This window comes from Aythya fuligula, chromosome 12, assembly GCF_009819795.1.
Source record: "Aythya fuligula isolate bAytFul2 chromosome 12, bAytFul2.pri, whole genome shotgun sequence".
NCBI lineage: Eukaryota > Metazoa > Chordata > Aves > Anseriformes > Anatidae > Aythya > Aythya fuligula.
The window spans coordinates 35,769-43,244 of record NC_045570.1 but is presented as its reverse complement, the minus strand read 5'-3'; the positions used below and the strand labels follow the sequence as shown (position 1 = coordinate 43,244).

The 7,476-nt window shown below is 45.8% G+C and overlaps 1 long non-coding RNA gene across 1 annotated transcript; it reads left to right on the top strand.

Moving 5' to 3' along the window:
• Nucleotides 1-2,948, top strand: LOC116493944. Its single transcript, XR_004253814.1, has 2 exons — nucleotides 1-64; nucleotides 2,511-2,948. It is a non-coding gene; the product is annotated as an uncharacterized LOC116493944 (long non-coding RNA).
• The last annotated feature ends 4,528 nt before the right edge of the window (nucleotides 2,949-7,476 follow it).

Genomic DNA, 7,476 nt, shown 5'->3' with positions numbered 1-7,476 from the left:
CCACCATTTGGTGGCTGCTGTTCAAGTCAGGTCGGGACTAATGGCATCTTGAACCTGAATAAAGGTAAGCGAAGTTTTTGATTTTTTTTTTTCAGCTCCCTTTCCAGCTGCAGCACTATATTTTGCCCATAATTCTGCGTGTGAAGATCCGAATGAAGACGATGGAGTCGTAAGTAAAGCGTATACCGTTTGGTTGGGTGGGATTCAGTTGCCTGTGTGTGTAAGAGTGTGACTGAAATGGAACTTAGTTCCAAAGTGATTGTGGAGATCTTCTAACTGCGGTTCCAATCTCCCGCGAGGGACTTGGCCGGTGAAGGACCGAAGCGATTCCTATAGGATTTGTGAGTGGTTGATAAGTCCTCGACCCCCTGCAAGACACTCTTACTAAGGTAACCAAGGGCTGTGGGAATTGCCATAGTAAAATTCCTAGATGGGTCAGACAAAATTGAAGACCAGGGACCAGAAGAAAGGGAGCAAATTACCAGACATACCTTAATGTTACCAGACATATCTTAATGTTTTCGGAACAGGGCTTTGAGCGTCCTAAGTTTTTGGGATAGGGTTTGGAGCATCTTAATGTTTTGGGTTTGGGTTTTGATGAAGTTTTTGGGTTTGGGTTTTGAGCGTCCTAATTTTTTTGGGTTAGGGTTTTGTGCGTCTTTATGTTTTGGGGTTAGGGTTTGGAGCGTCCTAAGTTTTTGGGCTAGAGCTTTGAGCATCCTAACGTTTTGGGTTGGGTTTGGGTTTTGAGCATCCTAAGATTTTCGGTTAGGGGGTTTAGGCATAGGTCTTCAGGGGTTTAGTGTGGTAAATAGTTTGGGTTAGGTTTGTAGGGGTTTCGAGGTTTTTTGGATGTTAGGGCTTGAGGCTTTTTTTGTAAGGGCGGTGAGGGTTCCAGTGAGTGCTGGTAAATGCAGTTCTCGAGCACTCGGCCTGTGATTGGCCATGCCGGCTGTCCGGAGAATGCTGGTAGGTGTAGTTTTCCGGCACTGGGAGGCCATGTTGTGTGCCCAGAGCATGCCGGGAGATGTAGTTCTCGGGACTCCGGACTTCCGGGAGGCCATGTTGCGTACCCATGGTATGCCGGGAAATGTAGTTGTCGGATTCGGGACTTCCGGGAGGCCATGTTGAATGCCCAGAGCATACCGGGAGATGTAGTTCTCGGGAACTAGGGTTAGGGGCTAGGGCTGCGGCTAGATTTAGGGTTTAGGGTGAGGGTTGGGGGTTATTGTTAGGGTTAGAGAGTTAGGGTTAGGCTTAGAGGGTTAGGGTTAGGGATAGGTTAGGGGTAGGTTTAGAGGGTTAGGGTAAGGGTTATAGGTTAGGGGTTAGGGGTTAGGGGTTGGGGTTGTGGTTAGGTTTAGGGTAAGGGTTCGGGTGAGAGTATTAGGGTTAGGGTTCAGGTTCAGATTAGGGTAAGGGTAAGTGTTAGGGTAAGGCTAAGGGTAAGGTTTAGGGTAAGGCTTAGGGTGAGGATAAGGTTTAGGGTAAGGGTTGGGGTAAGGGTTAGGGTAAGGGTAAGAGTTAGGGTAAAGGATAGAGTAATGGTAAGGATAAGGGTAGGGTAAGGATTAGGGTTAGGGTTAGGGTTAGATCCGTTAGGGTTAGGGTTAGGTTTAGGGTTAGGGTTAGATCCATTAGGGTTAGGGTTAGGGTTAGTTTCTGACTACCGATACTGGAACAACCAATAAAAATCATCCTTATTGGCTTTAGGAGCAAATCAATGGCTTCTATATCATCAATTAATTGTACATGGCCTTGGAAAAAGTCAAGGCAATACTTCCCTTGCCTTGAGCTGTATCCAAGCGCAGTTATGGATGCAATCTGTAGCAGCAGCTATTATTAGAGAGGGAGAAGGAGGAACTTTGCCCACTGAAATTCGAAAATTGATTTGGAATAATGCTTCAGAATTTGAAAAAGTATTTCAAGCATGGTGGCAATTAGTCAACTTTACCCATTATGCAGAAAATGATCAAATTGTTGCCTTTATACTTATTATAAGTAATGCCACCATATACAATGTATATCCAATCATTGCATTAGGACTCAATCATAATGGAACTATACTTTATCCTAAAGAGCATAAAGTATGGGCCCATCAAAAGGGAGGAAAGTGGCAAACAATTGATGTAAATGCATGCATTGTGCGTGAACAAAAAGGTTTCATCTGTGAAAGTAACATGCTGGAACCTCAAGACATTTGTCTTGACACTGAGAAAAATATTTGCCACTTTGAGATACATCCTAATGAAACCCTTGAAACTGTACTTTTATATATTGGGAAAGGTTGCGTTTGCATGAGAACTCACTGTGATTCTATAGTCGTAGATGATACAGTGGTAGATACCGGTAATCACTCTAATGTTTGTGTTTGCAATTTTAGCAAAATTCTAGGATGTAATTTTAAATACTCAGTTCCTGTCACTTCTTATCAACTTATTGCATCTAATTATATTCTGCTTCATGAACTGCTGCCTACTCCTATTGGAACGAACCTTACCTTGGTAAAGAAATTGCTGGTACATGAGGACCTGAAGCAGCTGATGACACAAGTCCGAGAAAATGGACAAAAGACTCTGATTACTGTCCATCATGATGCACAAGAAATACATCAAGTGCTGGAAAGAGTGCAGAGAGATGAGAGACACCGTTGGTGGGACACTTTGTTTGGATGGTCGCCAAGGCAATCTTCAACAAGATGCTTCACCCTGTTATCGTTCTGCTAATACTCACTGTGTTGTGTTTCATACTGACAATTAGTTTGTATGTTAAACTCTGGTTTATGATGAAACGTTTAGCATCCCTACACAATGTACATACACTCGATAAACCTCATCCCGAGAATGTATGTGAGATCCCCGACATATTCCAACCGTCGTGAAGCTTGAGTGACTATAGTCACGGGGTGGATTATGTGGTGTAAATGCCTGAAGTAACTAGGAAAATAACATTCACATTTTTAAGGAAAAGGTACAGCATTGAAGAGGCTTTCAGGGTAGGGCATAACTGCATTACCTGAGCGTTCCCTAGGCTCCCAACCTTAGATGCTATCACGCTGGGGAAACTTGGTGTGCTAGCCCTAAGGAACAGCACGGAGCGTAGAGTGGAGTGGAGACACCACGGCTAGGCTCTGTAATCAGGTGGGGCCTCGATTGTTCTTGTGCACAAAGCTGCACTTTTTGCCACCCTGAGCCAAAGACCTGTCATGATTTGACAAATGCTGTACCCTAGTGTACTTTTTGCTCATTATAATATCATTATAATACCAAAACACACCTCCATCCCAAAAGCTACCCGCCTCCAAGGTGCGACCACCCCTCACTGAGCATGCGCCCTGAATCTCTCGGAGCCTATTACTTTAAACGGAGACGGGAAAACTTTACACCAATCATAACTAAGATATGCTTGACCAGAGCCACTCAATCTCCACCTAAAAGATAGAAAATAATATAAATTGGCCCAAGAAAGAGGGGATGTCAGGGAAGATACCACCGTCAGGGGAGATACCATCCCGAGGAAATACAACATCCTTACTCCTGACCTCCTGACTCCTGGGATCAGTCGACGGGCTGAGCCTCTCTTCCCCCCCCATTGGGACGCCTTTGGGTGAGATCTGAATACTTGCTTATAAATCTCTACAGAGTCTTTGATCCTTTTAACATGTTTATTTCTAGGCTGCGCACCTGTAATACCAGTAACATATATAACATCTGTAACACCTGTAACATCTGTAACACCTATAACACCTGTGTATTTCATGCATACTCACTTGCTTTTGCAGACAGTCACTATCACCAGCAATCCAAAAGAACCTGATTATCTGTTGCTGTAATAAACCATACTTGATTGCATTGTGATAGCTCTCATTAATGCAACTAGGGTGAGGGTGGTTATCCATGATAGTTCAGTATTCTGAATCCAACCAGACCCCAGACGGTTAATGCGTTTTTGGTGAATGTCTGAACGGACCCCTAGACGGTTAATGTGTTTTTGGTGAATAACCGACTGGTTCAGTACTCTGAATCCAGCCGGGCCCATAATGGTTAATCAGCTACACCCGTTAACGCGACACCTTAACAACACTCTAATGGTCCCTATAGCAATGTGGCCTTGTATTGCCTACAGCACCACGGTGTCACAACCCAATGGCAACACCCCATGGTTGCCATGGCAACACAAAATCATGGTTGCCATGGCAACAGAATCCCATGGCTACCATGGCAACAGAACCCCATGGTTACCATGGCAACAGAACCATATGGTTGTCATGGCAACAATCTTACTCTTCCTATAGTAACATGGCCTTGTGTTGCCTATGCCACTACGATGTCACCACCCCATGGCAACACCCCATGGTTGCATTGGAAACACAACCCCATGGTTGCCATGGCAACAATCCTACACTTCCTATACTAACATGGCCTTGTGTTGCCTATGGCACTACGGTGTCACTACCCCTTGGCAACACCCAATGGTTGCCATGGCAACACAACCCCATGGTTTCCATGGCAACAGAAACCCCTGGTTACCATGGGAACAATCTTACACTTCCTATCGTAACATGGCCTTGTGTTGCCAATGTCACTATGGTGTCACCACCCCATGGGAACACCCCATAGTTGCCATGGCAACACAACCCAAATATTGGCATGGCAACAAAAAAAAAACTGGTTGCCATGGCAACAGAACCCCATGGTTACCATGGCAACAGAACCCCATGTTTGCCATGGAAACACAACTCCATCGTTGCCATGGCAACACAACCCAATAATTGCCATGGCAACACAACACCATGGTTAAAATTGCAACACAAAAACATGGTTGCCATGGAAACAGAACTCCTTGGTTGCCAGAGCAACACAAAAACATGGTTACCATGGCAACACAAACCCATGGTTGCCATGGCAACAGAACCCCATGGTTACCATAGCAACAATCTTACAGTTCCTATCGTAACAGGGCCTTGTGTTGCCTATTGCACTACGGTGTCACCACACCATGGAAACAGCCCATGGTTGCCATGGCAACACAAGCCCATGGTTACCATGGCAACACAACACCAGGGTTGCCATGGCAACACAACCCCATGGTTGCCATGGCAACACAAAAAGATGGTTGCCAAGGCAACACAACCGCATGGTTGCCATGGCAACACAACCCCATGGTTGCCATGGCAACAGAATGCTGTTTGCCATGGCAATACAACCCCACGGTTGCCATGGCAACACAAAAAGATGGTTGCCAAGGCAACACAACTGCATGGTTGCCATGGCAACACAACCCCATGGTTGCCATGGGAACACAACGCCATGGTTGCCATGGGAACACAACGCCATGGTTGCCATGGGAACACAACGCCATGGTTTCCATGGCAACACAAACTCATGGTTACCATGGCAACACAACCCCATGGTTGCCATGGTAACGCAACCCCATATTTGCTTTGGCATCACAACCGCATGGTTGCCATGGCAACACAACCCCATGGTTGCCATGGCAACACAACCACATATTTGCTTTGGCAACACAACCCCATATTTGTGTTGGCAACACAAAATCATGGTTGCCATGGCAACACAACACAATAATTATCATGGCAACACAAAATCATGGTTGCCATGGCAACAGAACCCCATCGTTACCATGGCAACCCAACCCCATGGTTGCCATGGAAACACAACGCCATGGTTGCCATGGCAACACAACCTCATGGTTCCCATGGCAACACAGCCCCATGGTTACCATGGCAACACAAACCAATGGTTGTCATGGAAACACAACCCCATGGTTGCCATGGCAACAAAAGAACATGGTTACCATGGCACCTCAGTCCCAAGGTTGCCTTGCAAACACAACAGCATGGTTGCAATGGCAACACAACCCCGTGGTTGCAATGGTAACAAAACCAAATGGTTACCATGGCAACCCACTTCATGGTTGCCATGGAAACACAACCTTATGGTTGCCATGGCAACACAACCCCTTGGTACCATGGCAGCACAACCCCATGGTTGCCATGGAAACACAACCCCGTGGTTACCATGGCAAAGTCACCCCATGGTTGCCATTGAAAGAAAACTTCATTGTTGCCTTGGAAAAACAACCCCATGGATATCTTGGCTACACAACCTTACTGTTGCCATGGAAACACAACCCCATTTTTGCCATGGCAACACAACCTTATTGTTACCATGGCAACACAATTCCATGGTTGCCATGGAAACACAACCCCATGGTTTCCATGGCAACAAAACTCCATGGTTGCCATGGCAACACAACCCCATGGTTACCATGGCAACACCACCCCATGATTGCCATGACAACACAACCCCATGTTTGCCATTGCAACACAACCCCATGGTTATGATTCAAAGATGGAAGCCGAAATTCCTTTAAGTGGTATATTCTTTATTGCAGCGCTGGATGCACGGGGGATCTCTCCACCTATCGTGCATACCCAAAGCGGAAAGCAGTCTTGAATTTATACAATCAATCTATCAATATTCTACAAGCGCCTATACATATTCATTACCTATCCCCGCCTTCCCTCGCTTCTCATGCTAATTAGCCTTTTGGCACCTTGCGCCTGCGTAGAGCCTCCCAAGAATTGTGGGCAGGGGTCTTTGGGACGTGGGCAGGGGTCTTTGGGAGGAAGACCCCGAGTCTTCCTCACATTGTACTTTTCACCTTTGGTCAGGAATCTGCTGAATTGGCATGTTTCTTAATTGCAAGAGTTGGTTGTTGCTAATTCTTCCGTTTGTTGTATCTTTATAATGAATTCCAATGTCCAGTTTTGAGATTTATAGTCCTTACATTCGTTTCTCTGTCCGCCTGCCGCTTCCTTATCATGAGTTCCAGTGTCTTGTTTCAAGATATACAGTCCATGTCTGGGGATTGTCCTTGCCTCCCCAATGCCTCCCCAATACCTCCTTAATCATTTACCATGGAAACACAACCCCTTGGTTGCAATGGAAACACAACACCATGGTTACCATGGAAACACAACCCCACGGTTTCTATGGCAACAAAACCCCATGGTTGCCATGGCAACTCAACCCCATGGTTGCCATTGAAACACAACCTCATGGTTACCATGGAAACACAACCCCATGGTTGCCATGGCAACCCAACCACATGCTTACCATGGCAATACAACCCCATGGTTACCATGTCAAAACAACCACATGGTTACCATGGTAACCCAACCGCATAGTTAGCATGGCAAAAAAACGCTATGGTTACCATGGCAACACAACATCATGGTTACCATAACAAACCAACCGCATTGTTACCATTGCAACACAACCGTGGCAACACAACCCCATTGTTACCATGGAAACACAACACCATCGTTACCATGAAAACAACAACACCATGGTTACCATGGCAACACAAAACCCTGGTTGCCACGGCAACACAAACATATGGTTAACATTGCAACAAAACGCCATGGTTGCTATGGCAACCCAACCACAT